The 21,781-nt window shown below is 43.9% G+C and overlaps 1 protein-coding gene and 1 non-coding gene across 2 annotated transcripts in view; one reads left to right on the plus strand and one right to left on the minus strand.

Moving 5' to 3' along the window:
* Positions 1 to 217: 217 nt before the first annotated feature.
* On the minus strand, positions 218 to 299 carry TRNAS-AGA (transfer RNA serine (anticodon AGA)). Its single transcript has one exon. It is a non-coding gene; the product is annotated as a tRNA-Ser (tRNA).
* A 15,447-nt stretch (positions 300 to 15,746) lies between these two features.
* Positions 15,747 to 21,781, plus strand: part of LOC142406288 (uncharacterized) — a 330,017-nt gene continuing 323,982 nt past the window's right edge. Inside the window, exon 1 of the mRNA XM_075494989.1 lies at positions 15,747 to 15,758. The gene's annotated coding sequence lies outside the window, so the exon portion shown is untranslated. The remainder of the gene's footprint in view (positions 15,759 to 21,781) is intronic.

The following is a 21,781-nucleotide window of genomic DNA, read 5'->3' on the forward strand; positions in this document are numbered from 1 at the left end:
GGTTGCCAAGGCGGCCCGCACCAGCCGGCGCCGGCAGGGGCGGAGTCTCCGCGCCCGGCGGGGTTTGGGGGATGCCTGTGGGGCGCCTGTGGAGCTCGTCCGCAGCCGCGCACCCGGCCCGCCCCGCCGCCCCACGACCCCCGGGAGACGGCAGTGAAAGGAAAGGAAAAAAATTTAAAAAAATTTAAAAAATATCACCGCGCCATTAGACTGCGGTCGTAGTCGGCAGGATTCGAACCTGCGCGGGGAGACCCCAATGGATTTCTAGTCCATCGCCTTAACCACTCGGCCACGACTACGCATGCTGGAAACCTTTTCCCCGCCAGACTAGCTCTAATCACCCGGGCTGCCGCCGCGCCGCTCCGCGCCGAACCGAGCCGGGCTGGGCCGCTCTGCCTCCGCCGGCCGCCTCATGAAGGGGCCGCAGGGCCACGGCCAGGCCGCCCTCAGGAACGTTTTTAGGGAAACGTTACCTGATACATCTGTGAGGATTATGGTTTGGTATTTAGGGCATGTATCCTCATGGGGTGGAGTGAAAGACATAAAGTAGAGTTTATGCTTAATGTATTTGTAATATAGTTCAGTATGCTGTATATTGGTCTGTTTAGAGCAAAAAGAAATGGTTTCACTTTGCTGAGTCCTGCTGGAGAAGCCTATTTTTTTGCATAGATTAGCAATACTTGTTGAGAAAATGGCCCTAGCCCCCTTAAAAGCAGGTATGCTCCCAAGCAGGTGTCCCCTACAGCATTTGGGGAACTCAGGGCACCTCTGGCACCGACCACGAGGCACTGGTGGTACTGGGCTGGGGGAGTGGCCGGTTCCAGCCGGTTCTGGCCGGTTTCAGCCGAGGCGCTGAGGGAAGCAGCTGCAGCCCCGCACGGCCTCCCGCCTGGCTGTGGCGTTTCTGGGGCTTCGTGCAGTAGTACTACAGGCCTCCCTTTCCTTGACAAACAGACAACTTAAGCAAGCGGGATTTTTTTTTGCTGCTTTATTTAGCATTTTTGAGGAAAGTCTCATAAAACAGGGTCTCGCCTATCGCCGTGTGAATAAATTCAGACAAACATAGGGGGTGTCAGTCACCGGTGTTCCAATGCATGCTCCGGCCCCCTCTGTCTTCAGAGACAAGCGGAAGGTCAAATGTCTCAAGGTGGGTGCACCGCCAGCTTTGTCAATGCCAACGCTTCGAGACAAACGATGGAGGTGAATGCTGTATATTATTATATTTGATTAGAAACCCAAGGAAGAGAGCGAGAGGGAGAGGGAGAGAGGGAGGGAGAGGAGAGAGAGGTCCTGTTAAGCAAAACAAAGCATTGCTGTCTCCTCAGGTCAGCTGACAGAAAAGAAAAAAAGCTGACTCGGTGCTCGTCGTGTCCACCCCACCCCCCTACCCCCTCACACCCCCCCCCCCGTTGCTAAGACCGTTCAAAATTTGTCATCCCGTGATGAAGTGGGGGCTGCAGTCCTTAACAGCTCCAAGCAAAGCCTCTCGGTTACAAGGTGTTTTACAATTCTCCTGGTATTCCAAGTAATGAGTTGCAAGCCCTGTTTGAATTCCCTTGTACTTAAGCTTTTATTTCATCGTTCCATTTTCCTCCCCACGCATCTCGGGGCTTCGTTAATACCCCAGCCTGTACCATGGCAGTGCTGCTGGGGGAGATGTGTTGGGTAGAACAGTTGTGAGCCTTCCCTGGGTTGATGTGATGGAAGAAACTAAATAGTGTTGATGCTGCTCCAGCTCTTTTAAGTGGTCCCTTGGTCAGGACTCGGTGTCGTGTAGGTAAATTCAATCCAGAAGAAGTGGATTTTTTTGTGGAATTTTTACATTCATCTCTCGCAGCTGTGGAGAGTTTAAACTAATCACAATTCTCCCCAGTATGCTATCATCTCTGTAATTTGAAAAAGGATCAGGAGCCCACAGGCTTGGAAAATCTTGAAGAAACTCTTGTCATGAAATACATCATCACATGTGGAAAAGACCACTTGCTGCATCATCTTAAAGGAGCTTAAGAATGCCGAAATCCAGTATCATTCTGGCATTCTTTCAAATGGCCTTAGAAATCCGAGTACATTCTCTTTTGACTGCAGAACAGCTTCTTTCCCTTTCCATCAATCCTGTGGCTGTCAATGTGTCTGCTGCAAGGTGCCAAAAATGTATGGAGTGTCTATGGGATAACAGTGCCAAAGTCAGGGGTGCCTCAAGGCCTTCTCCCATGAACCCGCTGCAGCATTTGCTCAGTTGGAAAGCATTTGAAACAAAAAAGAAAAAGAAAAGAAAAAAAGGAGGCACAGACCTTTAAAAATTCCTTAAACTGCAAAGATTGTTTTTGTGCAGATTGCTGCCTGCTGTTTAGATCCTTGTTGTTCAAAACTTCTGAAAGGCCTGATGCAATCAAAGAGACTTACTGGGTCAAATTGATTCCAGACCAGTCCCTGGAATCACACTGAGGTGAATCTGACATACTGGGTCTTCAGCTAAGCTGTGGCCAGGAGAAAGGAGTTGAGGTCACGCCCTGAATTTTGCCCTCTCTTAGGAAATGAGTGAATTTGCTTGTGCAAATCATGTCTCCCACTGACGGCTTGGGGCTTATATTGGTGCAAACAGAAAGGTTACTGACTGCTGAGGGCTGGAAAAGTACAGAATGACCACTTTGTCTGATGATGATGCTTTTTTTTTTGATACTTTCTCAGTGTATCCTTAGGAAGAGAAGACAGAAGGCTGGAAGGCCGTCCTGTGTGGAAGCCATCATGTTCTCTAATCCTAAAGCTACTGCAAGCTTTCTCAGCAGTGTTGATAAAACTGGATTTTGCCACCACAGCGATGAGGACAAAAAAGCTTCCTAGGGCAGGATGTTAATTTGCCTCCTCTGTTTTCTGTGGGAACCAAAGAGAAATTAATTGAGGTCGAGCAGAGCTTTCCTCAGCCCTCTTCTCTGAACGATGAACTGTCCAGGGCTTGGGTGATAACAGAGCCAGGGACTACCAAAGCTGTCATTTCCTAGTGCTACCCGCTGCAGCCAGGAGGGAAATGAATGCAGGGAGGCACCCTTCTTGATGTGGTGACGGCATGTTGCCGCCCTTTCTGTCTTCCCATCTCTTGGCCCAGAAGCTGGGATGGGGGTAGCACAGTGACTGCCTCTCACCAAGGTGTTCTGCTGCCTCCAGCAAATGTAGAACCAGTTCAACTTCTTGCTCCCAGTCACAGGATATTGCTCTAATCCTGTTCCTGGTCACACTCCAGTATAATATCATTTTGAGTGACACCACACTTATTTTCCAGTAGTGGTACAATGCATCAACATGAGCAAATTCAGGCCGAATGTAGATTCTTGGCCATAATTTAACCACTAGCAAGCATTTCTGTGGATGAAATTATTCTGTGTAGAGATATCAGATTGGGAGACAACTTCTTGAAAGACCGCTTGGCAGCAAAAATAGCAGTGTGTGCAAGATTCCTCATATAATGTTATTCATTTGTGATGTTGAGAGACAGCCTTGGATCAGAGGACAGTTTAAGCTGGAGGCCAATTCAGTCTTGGACTTCACTGCTGATCCTTCCATCAAAGGTGCCAGCTCAGAGGGTGGATTTTCAGTTCGGTTTTCTGGCACAGCTGCCCCACCCATGAGGGACCAGACTGGCATCAGGACTGGAACAACCTTCAGTTACTTTCAACCTTCCCTGAAATGAATCATTTCAGGGTTAGGCTATGTGAGCACCCACCACCTGGTCCCTGGGCTACCCAGCTCTCTTGCAAAGGAAAATATTCCTGAGAAGAGCAGGTAGGTGTCCAGAGTGACAATCTGAGCCCTTGCTGTCAAGGGCAAAGATATTTTGGATGTTTGTAGCCACACATGCCCATTTTCAAACGAGTGCGACATTGTGGTGCTTACCAAGGGAAGCAGAAGGTTTTCAGGACAGTATACAAAGCAAAAAACCACTTGTCTGGGGGCCTTTTAACGAACCTGGTGTAGTCTTGAAAACTGATTATAACCATGACATTTCGATCTCCATGCGGGCATAACAAACATTGTAAAGTCATTTCTGGAAAAAACCTGTTAGCTTGTAAGGCTGTGTATCAAGAAGGTCACACTTCCAAATCAATGATAATTATGTGTAACTTCAAATAAAAATGGTGTTGCCAGGCGCTGTGTGGCTTTACTGCACCTGCATTCTCTGGCACCAAGGGTGTCTGTCCCTGTAAAGTAGGGCAGAGGGAGGCACCCGGTGATAAAGCAGGTTAATGCAGCGGAAACATCTCATCACAAGGAAAAAATGTTTCCATCTAAAAGATAGAAATAATAATTAGTAGTAAATATAAAATAATTGGCCTGCCAGGAAGGACCTAAGCTGTGGAACATGAGTAGTAAGGAGCAAGCATCCAGCAGAGAGGACCGGGGGCTATTGTGGAAAAATCCTTCCTACTTGCTGCCCATTGCACAGCTGCGGTGAGAGACAAACAACGCGCAAGACCATCCTAGCTGAGGGACACAGGAGCTGAAACCAAGGCAGCGGTAGTATTACATCACCCTTGCCAAGGCTGGAAAATATTTTTCAGGAATGATTCTCCAGATGAGTTGTGAGCTGGGAATAACTAGCCCATAAGCCATGGGGTCGTGGCGCCAGTATGCATGTGAGGGGGAAGATTGCTGTTTGTGTGAACTCCACACTAGTATCCCACTCCTCGGCCAGGCCGATTCAGACTTTTCTTCCTCAGGGCCCAGGATGCTGCATCTCAGAGGGAGTGGGAGGTGGCAGTTGACAGGGTTGGTGTTCTCACACATCAGGTTCCAGATATACTCCTTTGTTTTACTGCATAACATTTGCCTGGCTTCCTTTTCTCAGTGCAAGAATCCTGTTCAGTGAAAATATACGTTGGGCAGAATCACACCTGTGTAACATGAATGCTATTTGCACGTGTGATTTTGTACAAGCTTTTACAGTTAAAACGACTTAGAAGAATGTCAAGAGGAACAATGTCTTTTGCAGCTGAAAGCTTCCTTATAAAACCTCTCACTAGGAGCTCAATAAATGCTAAAAGGAGGTCCTCATGTCTGTAAGTCAGTAATGAGGTTTTCATTTGGACTTGAAATAAACAGCTTTTTTCCAGTGTAGTTAATAACAGTGCATTTTTCGAAAGGGGGAATGATTAAGGGCAAAGTGAAAACTAAAAGCTAGAACCCCGCTGATTTCAGCGAGGTCAGGATTTCACACAGAAGGTGAAAATCCAGTCCATCTCATTGCAAATATGTGTTCCTTGCTTGAGGACACGAACTGGTAGCTCTCCTTCCAGCTCCAAGTCGTGTCTCCCAGCAGAGGGCATTGCAGGGTGACATTACTGTTTTTTAGGACAAGCTGGCAGAAGGTAAACGGAACTTCAAGGGGTTGTTTGGCTGGTCTAAAATTTATTTTAATGACCTCCACTGGGAGAGTAGATTATCAGTCATTCAAAACCAAAAGATGCTGCTAGCGAACTCTGTAGTTGGAAGATAAAAGGATTTTTTCCTTGCACTCTAGAAAACCCTGATGCTTGAAAGAGAAAACTAATGCCAGAAAGCATTTGCTCTTCAGTGTCTCTATCACACAATTTATTTTCCTGTTTTAAATGACACTGTAGGCTGAATTGCAAAGGCTCCTTTCAGGCTGAGATCCTCTTGACATTCTGTGAAAAATAATAAACTGTTTCCCATAAAAATGAAATGCCGAATTAAAGCAAAAATGACATGAGCAACAAGGATAAGAGAGAAACTTCATCATTTACGGTAGATGTGAATGACAAATATAATTTTAAAAAGTGGAGATAAGAAAGGAGAAGATTTTTAAAAAGACAGAGGTGAGCCGTGTATGAAACCAAGAAGCTATGGGGTACCCAGGTACCCATGGGCAGTGCATAGCCTTCAGGGCCAGGTTTCTGTCTTTCCTGCCATCTCTGCCCCAAGCCCTGCAGCCCCCCCCCCATTACATGTCAGGAGCACATCCAGAGGACAGACAGGGATGTATCTACCACGCAGGGCAGATGAAGTGTCCTCTGACCCTGCCCCCACATGCTGGCCAGTCCTGCCCCGTAACAGTAGCGCTAATCCACTTTCTGGAGGCAGTGGATTTACTGTATATGATCAGGTTGACTCCACAACACTGGCATCCTGCTAGGTCTCTGTCTGCAGGCAGCATTTAGTCCAGCTTATTGTGTGACCACCCAGCAAACTGGGCACATGCCTTGGAAGAGGAGAGTGAGGGACTGAGGGGAGGAGGGGAGGCTGAGAGGTGTGTGGAGCAACAGTACGTCCTCTTGTTTAGCACTTGTTCTTTGGCAGGTCATAAGAGGTTTCAGCACGTTCGGAAGTCAGTACTATCATTGTCGTTTTACAGGTGGGGAAACTGAGGCACCCAGGAGGTTGTATCCTGCCCGGGTTCACCACGTAAAATCAGGACAGATGTACTAAGAGCACTCCCATCTCTCCTGTTGATGAAGTCTCAGCTTAGTACATTGTACACTCACTGGGCTGCACCATATTTATGTGCTGGGCTGAAAAACACTTGCAAAGTTAAAGAAGTGCAGGTGGGCAAGAGTTAAAAAGCAAATTCTCCCACATTGATTTTTGATAGCATTCTCACTCAGGTTAGTTTACAGTGTTAAAACCAAAGGGACTTGAACAGAGCAAAGGTCCTGAATTTGAATTTCAATGAATGATACTGAGGGAGTGGTTGGGGTATTTTATAAATACCCTAAAAACGCCTAATAGGCATTCTGCTCTGGAGGACTTGAAAGGACCGTAACCTTTCCTACAGTTTAACAACACATTTCTCCATAAAACTAACTTAAGAGAAATTCCCTGCATTCCCACACTGAACACTTAGCAGCCTTTTCAAACTTATGATATAGCAGTAAATATAGCTTATAACCATAAAATTAAGGTTATGTGGACTTGTAACTTTTTATTTTATGCTAGCTCTGTGGGCCACTAGCAAATTCTACAGGGGTTACTGTCCTGAAGTCTGCAACGAATTACATGACTAAAGTAAGAGAAAACAAAACGCAAAACAGAAAACAACCCTCACTCTTTAAACAGACACATTGGGTGTTTAAGGGGAGAAGAAGGGCAAACAAAGGGAAGGGGAATCCACCATGAAATTCACAACTTCCCATGCTCTACAATTTCAACTTCTTTTAACATAGTTCTTTGTGCTGTACAGGGAACTTGCTAGCTTACATGGCTGTCATTGCACTCATGGGGTGTTTAATGGCTACAGAACAACTCAAGAAAGGGTGATAGATCTTGTATGTAACAAGTAGCGTTTTCTTGGAACACTACCAGTGAGATTCTGGCAACCTGTGCTAGGTGAAGCTCAAACGTTGTGCAAAATTTAGATTATTTTTACTGTGGTGTACTAAAAAAATTGGTTTCCGTGTAGCTGCATCCTTGCAAATTGTATTATGGATTGTGAAGTTACAGAGCCCCTGGCTTCTACGGAAAATGTGCACTGCTTTTATTATGTGGTTTTACAGTGCTGAGAAAACCTTTGGCTTTCCAGTAATGTAACTGTGAACTAAAACATAATAAAGATAGTCTGCTTTTTTTCAGTAGTGACTGTAGAGTCAAGGTGCCTCAGCTTTTGGGTTCCTGAGCAGAAACTCTTTAAAGTCCTCTGCTTTTAAGAAAACAGGTGAGCAGAATTTTGTGGAAATCAGCCCTTTCTAGGGTAAATTTGTTCCCTTCTCTCAGTAGTTCTGTTGTCTTGAAAACTTTGAAGGCCAAGAGCTACCTAATGAACAGCCTTGTTTATCATGAAAGCCCAGTTTACTGAAATCTCTATCTGGCTTCTGCAGTGATTACAAGCGTTTGGACAGCATGGAAATTGGATGCATCTTTACTGACTCAGGCCCTTAGCTAAAAGAAATATAGCCACAGCAGGAGGGGGCTAAGGAAGGGAGCAATTCATTTAGTTTTCCAATAGTATTGCAACAACATGGCCATCGTAATTTAAAAGCCTTTGGAACAGTCTTCTTCATTTCCTCCGATCCCACTCCCTCAACTTTTTATCTTGGTCTGGCTTTTGTTCGCTTCACGCAGCCTGCCAGACCAACCCGAGCCTGCCTGAACCCAACCGGTTGGTCCCTGACGTAATCCCGAATGGTGACCTGTGAGGCCGACCTCAAGATTTGCCGGGCGGAAAAGGACCCACTTGGTTTTAAAGTGCTGGCTCTGTTTTGTGAGGAGCTGGCAAAGTATGTTTTTCTTTTTACTTTTATAGCTTGTTCCAAAGTCCATGGAGGATACACAGCTGGCTGGCAATACCACAGCTAATTCCATGGCTGCAGAGTCTTAAAAAGCCTCTGGTGATGATGCTCGAAAGCAATGCACAGGAGTAGTGCACACTATGTAATAAGTATGCTGCCTACAGACCTGCGTGCTCTCCACAAATGCACAACATTTGTGAGGTGTTTCATTAATCTGTGGTGGAAATAAAGCACACATTTCTAAAGATAGCAAGTTCTAAGTGCTCCTGATCTACGTCAATTTTGATTTTACGCCACTGCTCCTTGCTCTCTGGGTCTAATGCCACCGAAAGTGAATGACACCTCCCAAACCTGTTTTACATTTTCGAAATTGCTTGTGTCCGGGAGAGAGCAGGCTGGTTTTTTGAAACTCTTTAAATGAATATTCTGATTCCAAATGAATTTACATTTTTCTCTTGTTTGGTTGTTTATTGATGACAGTTCTGTTTTCTTTAGAGTATGTATTTTTATGGGCTTTCTTTTTTCTTCTTGGCTTCTGTGGGATTACCACTAGTCTGAAAACGTCTACAGGACACAAAGGACACAAATTTACAGAAATTTCATCTAAATCATGACCCAGAAAAGCAGCATGAAGAGAAATAAACAGTAATAACCCTTATGGAACTAATCTCATTTTCTCCCTTCTGATTAAGGGGAATTGCAAACACAATACATATCTCTGTAATAGCAATCCCAATGATAATTCTGTGAAACGTGGAAACTAGACAGGTCTCCCAAACACTTGCTAGTAGCTAGGATGAGGTAGTATGTATTTGCCTGTTGTTGGGTAAAGTCACCCACCCAGTCTTTACATAATGGCTGCCTGTGAGCACTGACATGAATTATCTTACTGTGAGCATGACAGAGCTGATCACCTTCACTCAACTAAATGTCAGCATTTCTCAATAATATAAACACATCAGGACATCTGCAGCTGAAGGTCACATTCCAGTTACATTTAGGTGCCTAAAACTTAGATGGGTTTTAAGCACCTCAGGGAGGCAGCAGCATCAGAGCAGGAGTTTGGGGGATTTTGCAAGCTGTGCCTAATTCTTTTTTTATCTCATATTTCCTTAGTTGCCTGTAGTTCTGCTGCTAGGCAAGCTCATAGCCATCTGAGTCCTAGCATCTAAGCCAGGTGGGGATCTAGAACTAGGTCTCCAAATGGGAGAGATCTTCTAGACGTTCTCAGAGCCCAGCTCTCAGGGAGAACATCAGTAAATCCTGAAAAGGGTGCAACAGCCTCCTTTCTTTCAAAGGTTATGGCTATATCTTCTTTTACCACACCCCACTTCCAAAGCCTAGAGGTTAATGCCCTTACCCAGGATGTAGAAAATCCAGGTTCAGTTCTATCACCTGCTCAAAAAAAATCCAGAACTATTTTTGCCACCCATTTCGCGAAAAGGATTTAGTCTCTTGTGTTTGGAGAGGTGTTCTCAGTTCCTCTTGTGGTGCAAAAAAGAAATCAAGACTCAGTGGCTACCATTTAATGCTTGTTAGTTGTTACATTAATGGAGTTAGCTTTAAGGTTTTTTTAGGGACATACTTCTCTAAGAGCCTTTAGGGTGATTTTTTTCTTTCACATTGAATAATTAATAGATAGGTATACATCTCTGTAGGCTTTGGAGCACAGACTGGAACATGAGTCCGACTTTTTCCAGGTGAGTGTCCCAGCAGGATAAGCAGCCATGCTTGCATGATTTTCACCTGAGAGCCTGGAGGGATGTCTTGTGGTTAGGGCAGGGAGCTTGAACCTTTCAGGCAGAGGGAAGAACTGCTGAAGTGCTCTATCCAGTAGGCTACTGTATAAAACACTGATGGTAGGATCTCTGTACACCAGCTTTTTAAAGACCATAATGATCTGTAGCTAATTTCTGAAAGAAGGGCTTCAGGAGCGACTCTGGAGCTCTTGATCTCAAGGAGAAGGGTGCTCTGCAGCACAAAGAAAGGAGCCTTGGCTGTGGTGTGAAAGGAAGCTGCTGACACCCTATTGCTGCCCATGTTTCATGTTAGCTAGCTCTAGATATATGTCCCCTTGGTGCTGGGGTGTTGGGATCCCTTCCTGGGATTTCTGACTCGAACGGCACACGTGGGAAGTCTGGCTGTGGAGGGGCTGGTTTCTATTTCAGCACCTACAGTTCAGGCACTGCGGCTTTCAGCATTCAGTCCTTGCTTCTTGTGTTGTCAGAACCACAAAGTTGCCTGGCTTAGTGAATCTTGCTTGCCCACGACTAGAGTTCAGATATGCAGCTGTTCATGACTATCTCAATGGGTTGGGATTAATAAATCTCTTTTCTTTCTACCATTTATTTCGGGAATACATCTGAGAGAAGGTCCAGCCCCATAGTATTTTATTTGTAGACAATCCAAGTTGTAACTATTGGTTACCTGCAAGGCATAACCATCTACTCATTCTGTGGGTACCGCTGAAGTCCACCCCGAAACAGACATCCATCTTCTTCACCCAGGCTTCTGTGAGGCCTCTCCATTTGGCCCTGGCACAACATGTGGTAGGAATCTAGACTGGCATTGGCAAGGGATAAATAAATGCAACATTGTCCAAGACTGAGGAAAAGAATGGCATTGGGTCATTAGCTTAATAAAGTATTTTTAGCTACAGCTCCTCCGTGCGGATGAAGGATCATATGATGAGCAATGATCTTTCACTCAGCACTTTGGCAAATGCTGGGCAGAGCCACTGAAGAAAAAGGTAGTGAGTTGAACAGCTGTCCAGGAAAGAAAATAATTTGTCTCAAGAGATACTAATGTCATAAAGGTAAAACATTCTGGGTGGGGCAGATTCACCAGGTTCAAGAGCTGTGTCCTTTGTTTGCAAGTGGTTTCCAGGCAGCTAGAATACTCCTAGGACATCTGTGTATCTATGTATCTCGATTTTGACTTGTCTTTTTTCTTCCCCATCAATTTCTTCCTTCTTTCCTTTTCTTCCTTTTCCTAAGTACCTTCCTGGCCATAGGTACTGAATTACTCCTTCTTTTTGTTTCCCCTGCAACTCCACCAGCCAAACAGTGGCCTGGATTCAGGGCCCTGCCCCTAGCCTGCCCTGTCCCCACCCTGCACCCTTTGCGGGCAGGACCCCAGTGCTGAAGGCTCTGTACCTCCTTAGTCACAGGTCCCCGGCACCGCCGAGCTCCCGTCCCCTTCCTGCGCACACTGGCGGTTCACCCAGCCATCTTCTGCACCCACCCTGGCACCCGCTCAGGACACTTGCTGATGTCCACCTCATATCCTTGGTGTGTCGCCTTGAGGCCTGGCAATATTTTGGGGTTCTTACAGGAAAAAGAGGGGCAAAGATTTCTTCCTGGAGATAAGACATAGCTAGTGGAGGACGAGGGGCAGAGGTGAGGGAGGAGAAGCTGCTGTGCTTGCAGGCAGGAACGGGAGAGGGACGGGGGGTGGCTGAGATGGGCAGACATCTCAATGAGGGGAGCACTTTCACAAAGAAGCTGGGGGCAGGAGTGCTTGGTTGGTGCTTGCTGACTTTATCACAGGCTACATTTATCCAAAAACCAAGAGGGGGAAAAAAGTTTCCTCCAGGAGAAAAACTGGGAGGATTTGCTGTTTGTTGGAGACCAAAATGTGAGCAGTTGTCTATGCCTACCACCCAAGCACCAAGCTCCTGTATGATTCTGAAGGAGGTTATTGGTTTTAGTATAGTTTTAAATTTTCTTCTGTTATTTGTTTTTACAAATGTCCATGCTATATCCAGCATGGGAAGACCAAGACTAGCCAATGAAAGCTGAGCTGCAAAAGCAAAGTTGTCCGATGAATATAAAATGGAGTTTTATATAATCATGCATTTTATAATCATTATGATGAATTGTGGTTGTTTCCCAGGCAAGAAATGACAATATCTATAAAACTGCACCTGCAGCAAGGCTGTATTTTCTGTATAGATCTGATGGAAGATGTGAATCATGGATTATTACAGTTTTTTTTTTCTTGGTAAGGCATGGGTTTTCCATTATTTATTACAATTCCTTTAGGACAACACTGGAGTCTTGAGTATTAAATGTGTTCATATGCTCTGGGGTACCTGCATGTAGTTTACATGCAATTTATGGAAAAGAAGATAAGTGTTTGAGAAGACTGAACTCTACAGCCACTGGAAATTGGAGGGAGAGAAATTTTTACAGCTAGATCTCACAGTCTGGGTTAAATCGTAATCACAGTCACACTGGTATAAATCCAGAGTAACTCCACAGGGAGCTTAATAGGGTCCTGACCACGCTGCTGGTGAATTAAACACAGCTCGTGCCTAGCATGTTGCAAGCCACCTTTTGGTGGAAATATCCTTTGGTGGATGTATGCAAGTCCAGACAAGTTCACAAGCAGGATCCCAATTGTCTTTTACAGTACTATTTTTGGTGCCCCGTTGGAGTTCCTGGTAACTAAAGAAGCATAATAGAAAGCTATAACACCACACTGTAGAAAATATAGATTTGGGACAAAAATGTCACTAATGAAAATATTACAGAAATGTGATTCTAAGATTAACAAATGTCATTACTCAGGTTGCCAGCTCTGTCTAAATAGTGCTGTAGTGACCCCTGAAGGAAAATGAATAGAGTATTTCTGAAGACATTGTAGAAACTAGACAATATAACATTTCATAGGTTGTGTTTTCCCCTTTGGGTGTATATAGTCAGGGAAGAATATACCGCATAGGAAAATTAGTGAGCCTAACACATTTAACATCATGGCTATCCCTGGCAGGCTTTCCATAGTTAGTTCAAAATTGTGTTCCATGGACTTACATTACTTTCTTTGATTTGTTGCCAATATTTACTTAAGCAAATTGAAGAGCTCATGCTATACTAGAGTAGAAAGAGTGATAAATTGCAAAAATGCAGTAAATGTTAAAGCTAAAAATTTTTCAGCAAAAATCGGAATAAGTTATTCTCATGGCTGATAACTTTAACAGATTGAAAGGAAAACATGAACACATAACACAGTCAGTAAGTGAAAGCTTCTGATAGAGGAGTGAGATAGGTTCAAATATTTGCAGCACCTGAACAGATTTTTGGTGAAGTATTTTTACTGGGTTCACTGAATCACAGTTCATTAGTGTTCAAAACAAAACCTTTGAATCCTAGAAAAAGTTTACCAAATACTCTGTTCAAATGTGAGAACTGAGAGGCTGAAGTCTCCCTACAAAAAAGGGCCTGCAGCTCCAGTGTTGGCTTCAGGATACAATTTGGCCCATTGTAGTTCTTTTAGCCTGTTTTCTTGTTGACAAATTTGTATTGCTTTTGTTTGTTTGTGCATGTGTGGAGGAAGCCATTGTAGAAACTGTATTTTCAGAGCCCTGAGGCACATAATACAGATGATATGGACCAGAACTAAAAGCGTGAATTAGTACGCTAATTTTGCTGCAAGTCAAATCTAGGTTTGGATAAAAGTTTTACAGTTTCTGGGAATCTCTTTAAATGCAAAAAAGACATGCATGATCTATTATTATATGAATGATATGTTATTATATTAAGTATAAAAATCAAAATAATTTGAAATAGATTTAGTGGGATGTATTCTGTCTCTGAGTTTATACTTGCAGGAACATACTGTGCATTTCTGCAGCTGTATTGGAGTCCTGCTGGTTTATGCTTGTGGGCACTATTGGAAATCTGAAGATAAATATGCTACTTAGTTCGCATTAAAGACAGGTGAATATTGTACAAAAAGATTTAGAAATGCTTGTTTCAACAAAAGAAGGAGCTCAGTGAGGTGCAGAACTAATGAAGTCTGGTATCCCATTGCCTTGTTACTTCTAGGTGGAATCCTAAATATTTAACTGAAGCTGTCAGTCCAATTAGATGGTATTCTCAGACCTTTTAATGGTTTCCATTAACATGGGGATACCTAATTACTTTTACTGAAAGACTGTTCATGGAAAATACGCCTCATCACAGATACCTATTATGTATTTGTACAAAATTTTGTACAAAATGTGTGTTGTGAACAGAGAACAGTAGGAAGAGAGGGCATTATGAAATCTCTTTGATTTTGCTCCTCTACATAGACCTTCCAGTGATGTAAGGATCAGGTAATATTGTCACCAGGAGGGGTGGGTAAAACCAAATACAGCCCTTGAGTAGTAAATAGCATATAACAAATAGCAAAAGAAAGAACTGAAGTGAATCACTTCAGAACAATCTGAACAGCTGAAATATGTTCACTGACACAGTTACTTGAACAATTGTGAATAACAACCAGATGAATTAAAGTCAAAGTTTGTCCATAATAATTCACAAAGAGAACAAAAGGCTTAATCCACTAAATAAAACATTTGCTATGAAAAGCTTGCCCAGCTCTAGTTCATATATTGTAAAAGGAGGTTGGCTTAAGATATGCTTTATTGCCAAACTCAGATAAGGATACAGGGAAATGCTGCCTGAGGACTTCATTAAAGGAGCGATGGACTATGATATCTAAGGGTGGTCAATAGGTGAAACGAAGGTATTTTTACAATTTTTTGTGACTTTAGTGTAATAAGAAAAGGATGTAACCAGTGGAACTCGGGGGAGGAGGCAGACAGAGGAAAGTCAACATAAGACAGAGTGCAAAAAGATAAAACATCTTTTGGCAAGCTTATTTTGACTTTTTAAACTGGGTGAACTACTATGGACAGTCCCTCCCTTCCACCATTATGCAATGACTTCCACCCCATTTTCCCTTGGTAGCCCTCTGTGTCAGCAGACACAGATCAGCTGTGGGTTTAAATTGGCCCTGTCACTTTATGAGACCTCACCTGATTCAGGTCTGTGAAGTTCCTCAAAGCAAACCCCTGCTTCTGCAGAGTGCTGGGCTATTCCTCCTGCTGTAGACAAATGCATGTGGCTTTACTGCGATAACTTCCTCAAGGTTATGTTGACCTTAACTAGTGAGTCAAGTGGATAATATCCTGGTGGGGAGGGAGGACTTTGTGAGGGTGGATAATGAAAATCCTCTCTCAGGTTTCCTGAGAGTCCACAAAGAAGAATGCTCACACACACAAAAAAGTAAGAATGTGCATTTGGAAGGAGCGTTCATCACTGGCATGTTACTTTCTGATGGAAGACTTGCAGGGCGTTAGAGTCACTGTAGCTTGCATCCAAGTCCAAGTCAATGAATTACAGCGCATTCTCTGCTGAGCAGGACTTCATGCTTTTCAGTTCTTTCACACGCAGCAGTTTTACGGATTTCAGGATATAACTGGGAAGGGATCATAGGTTTGTCCTGAAAATTGCAGTCCTTTGAAATGTGAGCTTTATTAATTTGTAGTCATATAAATGTCATACATCTTGGCAAATCTTAGACACATCTTCTGGGGAGCAGTCTTTGGACAGTGCTAAGAGTCCCAGATACTTAGGTAGGTTACTAATCATACCTGGAGGAAGGCAGTTGCTCACTCGCAACAGCTGACAGCAATCACTGTGAACAAAGAGACAGGTACCTCTTTCTTGGGTGGGAATCCTCAGAAGAAGAAGGGTCTCCACTAAACAAGAATCTTTAGGACTTATTTTATAAATTTCTCCCCAGTTCGCTTCCACTTTCTTGGTCGTTCAGGGGCTCCTGAGTTCCCTTCAGTGCTGGATGGTGAGTTCAACACACAGGGTTTCATTCACAGCAGGATACCTGAAGGACTATGGTTAGTGGAGGAAGTCTTTTTGCTCTGAGAGAGATTTGTATCTTTATTTGCACTTGATTTTGTGGGTAACTTGAGCATTGACTTCTCCAGTTCCCCTCCATACCGTCCAAATTGATCTGTGCTTATATTATTGTACTTTTGCAACTTCCAGGCTGCTTCTGTTAAAGGCTGAAAAGGACAGAGATGAGCACAGATTCATGGAATGAAGTGTCCTGTCTGGTTTCAGATTCCAGATTACCTTTTCTCCCCCACCCTGCATCCAAGGCACTCACAGAAACTGACTTCATGGTTCTGAGGACCAGACAAATCTGGGGAGGAAACAGGTTGTTCAAATGAAAAAAACCCCTAAAACCCAAAACAGTCCTCCCAAAAATTCAAAGCAAAGCACAAATTCAATAACACTGGAACTGCTCTGTGACCTTTCACAGGTGGGAGTTGAGGAATTAAGGAAACCTTAGAAAACTGAGGTCATGTCTGCTCAGCCTAGACATTAAAGATCCTGTGGTGCTTTACATACTAGGGGAGGATTTACCCCCATGTCCTGACCAAAATGTAACCTTTTCCCCAGAGCAAAGGAGCATACCATACTCTGATTAGAGGCTCTTCTCCATCCTGGAAGTGTCTGCATTTCGATGATGCAGCTTGTGCCTTTGTGCAAAGACACACACAAGTGTATACAGAAGGACTTGGGTATTGCAGGGGGCTTTGCACACAAAGCCCCCTGCACAAAATATCCTGTTTTAGATAATCTTAATTATTTAAAATTAATATAAAGGGATGGCCAGCAGTGCAAGCAACAACATGTAACAGCTGTTGGGCTTGACTGGGCAAACATTCTCGTGTATGGGCAGTTTTACACGAGGGCAGTCCTTTTGACTTCATCAGAACTGTTAGCAGTATTGGTGATATTTACCAATATTAAATTCAAATTGGGAAAATCATTTAGGTGAGAAAAAGAATTTGCAAGTATACAGTTAAACTTGCAAGAATATTTGTAGAGCATAGCTTTGATTTATCATTAGCGCTTGCCAAGTTCTGTGCTAATGGGTCAGAATTTGTCTTTCCTATTTCCTAATTTAAAAAAATCCCAACACAATTTTATTTCATCTTTTAAAGCACTTTGACTCTAGGGATCAAAATAGCTTGGACTTCTATGCTAAGTTATACCAGAGAATAATTTTTGTTGCACTATAGCATAGATTTTGAATAGTTGCTGTTTCAACAGAAAAATAAAAACCATCCACTTAATGTGTAATTAATAGTTTGGCATTTCCCTAAGGCTTTACCCAGGACCCTTTCTGTTTCTGTTTTGTATTACTGAACTCCCTTGCTAAATATTTCCAGATCATATAGATTTAGATAAGACATGTTCCAGAACTTATAACATTTTTTATTTTGACTTTTACAGTATTTATTAGTGTAATGAAAATAATACTTTGACAAGTCCCCAAATAAATGGTAATATTCACCCCTGGATAGCTAAGTGAAATGTTCAGTGGCTGTAGTCCATGGGTTATTTAACCACGCTTGCTTTGGAGACATAAAAAATATGACAAAAATTTTAGTGCAGATCCCTTAAAAACCCATGACCCTCTCCTTTGACCAAGGCCCTGATCCTGTAGTTCGAGTAACACAGAAGGACATTGGTAGACATGAGAAATGCCACTGAAATCCATGGAGCTCTCCTGGGGCTACAAGGAGACTGCAGAATTGGGACCTAACCTACTAATGTGATCCTTTTGAGCACCTTCGTGGCATTCAACCACGGGATCAGGCCCAATCAGCATGGGTTTATGAAAGGCAGGTCCTACTTGACCAACCTGATCTCCTTCTATGATAAGGTGACCCGCCCAGTGGATGAGGGAAAGGCTGTGGATGTTGTCTACCTGGACTTCAGTAAAGCCTTTGACATGGTTTCCCACAGCATTCTCCTGGAGAAACTGGCTGCTCATGGCTTGGACGGGTGTACTCTTCGCTGGGTAAAGAACTGGCCGGATGGTGAGGCCCAAAGAGTGGTGGTGAATGGAGTTAAATCCAGTTGGCGGCCGGTCACAAGCGGTGTTCCCCAGGGCTCAGTGTTGGGGCCAGTTCTGTTTGATATCCTTATCAACGATCTGGACGAGGGGATCGAGTGCACTCTCAATAAGTTTGCAGATGACACCAAGTTGTGCGGGAGTGTAGATCTGCTTGAGGGTAGGAAGGCTCTACAGAGGCATCTGGACAGGCTGGATCGATGGGCTGGGGCCAATTGTATGGGGTTCAACAAGGCTCAGTGCCAGGTCCTGCACTTGGGTCACAACAACCCCATGCAACGCTACAGGCTTGGGGAAGAGTGGCTGGAAAGCTGCTCAGTGGAAAAAGACCTGGGGGTGTTGGTTGACAGCCGGCTGAACATGAGCCAGCAGTGTGCCCAGGTGGCCAAGAAGGCCAATAGCATCCTGGCTTGTATTAGAAATAGCATGGCCAGCAGGACTAGGGAAGCGATTGTCCCCCTGTACTCGGCACTGGTGAGGCCGCACCTCGAATACTGTGTTCAGTTTTGGGCCCCTCACTACAAGAGAGACATTGAGGTGCTGGAGCGTGTCCAGAGAAGGGCAACAAAGCTGGTGAAGGGTCTGGAGCAGAAGTCTTCTGAGGAGCAGCTGAGGGAACTGGGGTTGTTTAGCCTGGAGAAAAGGAGGCTGAGGGGAGACCTTATCGCTCTCTACAACTACCTGAAAGGAGGTTGTAGAGAGGTGGGGGTCAGTCTCTTCTCCCAAGTAACAAGCCATAGGACAAGAGGAAATGGCCTCAAGTTGCACCAGGGGAGGTTTAGATTGGATATTAGGAAAAATGTCTTCACTGAAAGGGTTGTCAAGCATTGGAACAGGCTGCCCAGGGAAGTGGTGGAGTCACCATTCCTGGAGGTATTTAAAAGATGTGTAGATGTGGTGCTTAGGGACATGGTTTAGTGTTGGACTTGGCAGTGCTAGGTTAACAGTTGGACTTGATGATCTTAAAAGTCTTTTCCAACCTAAACAATTCTATGATTCTATGATTCTCCAGGACCACTCTTACCTGCTTCTATACATAATAATAAGGTGTATGAAGATAAATTTGGTGAAAAACCTGTAATTCAGAAATGGAATAGCTGGGAAAATATCAGAAATTCACAGATGTCAAAAAGCCAATTAATTATGACAAATTGATATGAACTCCTGCATTCCTAGAGATAAACAATTTCACCCACATTCACCAATAGGTATGAAATTATTGAGGCCACTTTTATACTTAATACTATATAAATGTGCACTACTTCTGACGAGCATAGAAAGGCCCATTTCTGTGTAACAGATTGTGTGATTGAGGCCTGTAAAACCTTAAAGGCAACATTTGTCATCTTTGTTAAGCTTTTAACACACTTTTGAGACTACTCAAAAACTAAGGAGTCTTTGGAATCCAGGCTGGAGCTCAGGACGTGTGTGCATACCAAAAGAAAGGCTTTGTAGAGCTCTCTGCCCAAAATGAGCACATTTTCTCCTTTATGGGGCAGATCTCAACTTACGGCTCCCTAGCCGTATCTTTACACCGCAATTCTTTTCCTGGTGGATGCAAGTCAAGTGGTCTTTACCTCCACTCCCTTTTGTCACCCACACAGGCTTACAAGTTAATATTTAAAAAGAGAAACACCAGTTCAAAACCAAGAGCTGATGATTTTCTGTTTGGGAATATTAAAAAACGATGTTTCAACATTTCCCAAACCAAATATTTCTTTTGCTAAATGAAAAGTTTCAACATAAAAAAGAATTTCTCCATTTTTTAATCCCAGCCAAAATTATTTTTCCAAACGTGACTAAAACTCATTTATAAGTTTATGCTCTTTCCAAAGTTCAGTTTGATACATTTATTGTTTGTCTAAAAATTGTCTAAGGTGCACCATGTTTGCTATACAATGCCTTCACCTCAGCAAGGCTGAGGGGCACAAGGGTGTTTTCCTGACAAAAACACTTGAAGTATTTTAAGTAACTTAAAAGTAGTTTTCTCCTCTTGATCCTTCCAGAATAGACCATGTTCAATGTTGTGTTGGGTTTGCATGGCAAGGTCTTGGTAGTGGTGGAGTTACAGGAGCTTCTGTGAGAAGCTGCCAGAAGCTTCACCCATGTCCGACAGAGCCAATGCAGCCGGCTCCAAGACGGACCTGCTGCTGGCCAAGGCTGAGCCCATCAGTGACAGTGGTAGCTCCTCTGGGATAACGTATTTAAGAAGGGGGGGGCAGGGAGAGGAGATATCCGCCTGCAGCCCATGGAGGACCCCACGCTGGAGCAGGTGGATGCCCGAAGGAGGCTGTGATCCCATGGGAAGTCTGTGCTGGAGCAGGCTCCTGGCAGGACCTGTGGGCCCGTGGAGAGAGGAGCCCACGCTGGAGCAGGTTTGCTGGCAGGACTTGTGACCCTGTGGGGGACCCACGCTGGAGCAGTCTGTTCCTGAAGGGCTGCACCCCATAGAAGGGACCCACGCTGGAGCAGGCTCGTGAAGAACTGCAGCCTGTGGGAAGGACTCATGTTGGAGAAGTTCATGGAGGACTGTCTCCCGTGGGAGGGACCCCATGCTGGAGCAGGGGAAGAGTGTGAGGAGTCCTCCCCATGAGGAGGAAGGAGCGGCAGAGACAACATGTGGTGAACTGACCGCAGCCCCCATTCCCCATCCCCTGCGCCGCTGAGGGGGAGGGGGTAGAGAAGTCAGGAGTAAAGTTGAGCCCGGGAAGAAGGGAGGGGCGGGGGGAAGGTGTTTTTAAGATTTGGTTTTATTTCTCATTACCCTACTCTGATTTGATTGGTAATAAATTAAGCTAATTTCCCCAAGTTGAGTCTGTTTTGCCTGTGACAGTAACTGGTGGGTGATCTCCCTGTCCTTACCTCGACCAACGAGCTTTTCGTTGTATTTTCTCTCCCCTGTCCAGCCGAGGAGGGGAGCGATAGAGTGGCTTGGTGGGCACCTGGCGTCCAGCCAGGGTCAACCCACCACAAATGTACTTTCAATTTTAATTTCCTTGGAGCATGCCCGCTAATTCGTTAACATATTCACAGGGTTGGGTGTGATTTGTTTAATGGCAAGCTTCATAACTGGAAGAAATTCCCTCCTGCCTATCTTTTCCCAACATATACTTCCATGTGTACATAAAGAGTATGTATCTGGCTGCACAAATACATGGAGAAGTTTGAGATTCATTTGATATTCATTCTGAGCACACATTATTTCTTTCTTCAATATATGGAAGAGCGATCAGTTCCTTGTTTGGTATCACTGCACAGACATTGTTTGACACCATCTGGGAATGATCATAGCATCTATGATTGGAAATCCCATGTTCTTACTCTGTCTTTCCTATAAGAGGGTGAAACTTCACATGCTGGTCCACGCATTACCTCAACCCTTTGCAAATAAATTATTTTTATAACAGCTCTACAGAACTCTGTCTCTTTGCAAAAGCTGTGCACCTTGCAAACTAATTGGATCTGAATGTAATGAGTCTGAAAAGAAATTAGCCAACTCTCAAGCCTACCATCCATCAGTGTATATGCAGAACATCCAAACTTTATAATCTCTTTCTTTTGTCTGGTTATTTTTTCATGACAGCTACCATCATATGGTGGATCAGTGGTGACACATGAAGTACGTTTCTTGATGATTAAGAAGGTAAGTGGTGGTAGGTCATACTTACCTATTTATGTGTATGAAAAATTAGCAATATTTTTGAATTGCTGAAGGTCTCCTTTGAAACTAAAAGAAGATTAAATCTTTCTGATTTAGTATGATTAAAATAATAAATGTAAGATTAAAGTATGATTAAAAACCTGACACATGGCCTGCCAGTAGAGTTAGG

Source organism: Mycteria americana, chromosome 2 (genome assembly GCF_035582795.1).
Source record: "Mycteria americana isolate JAX WOST 10 ecotype Jacksonville Zoo and Gardens chromosome 2, USCA_MyAme_1.0, whole genome shotgun sequence".
NCBI classification, from domain to species: domain Eukaryota; kingdom Metazoa; phylum Chordata; class Aves; order Ciconiiformes; family Ciconiidae; genus Mycteria; species Mycteria americana.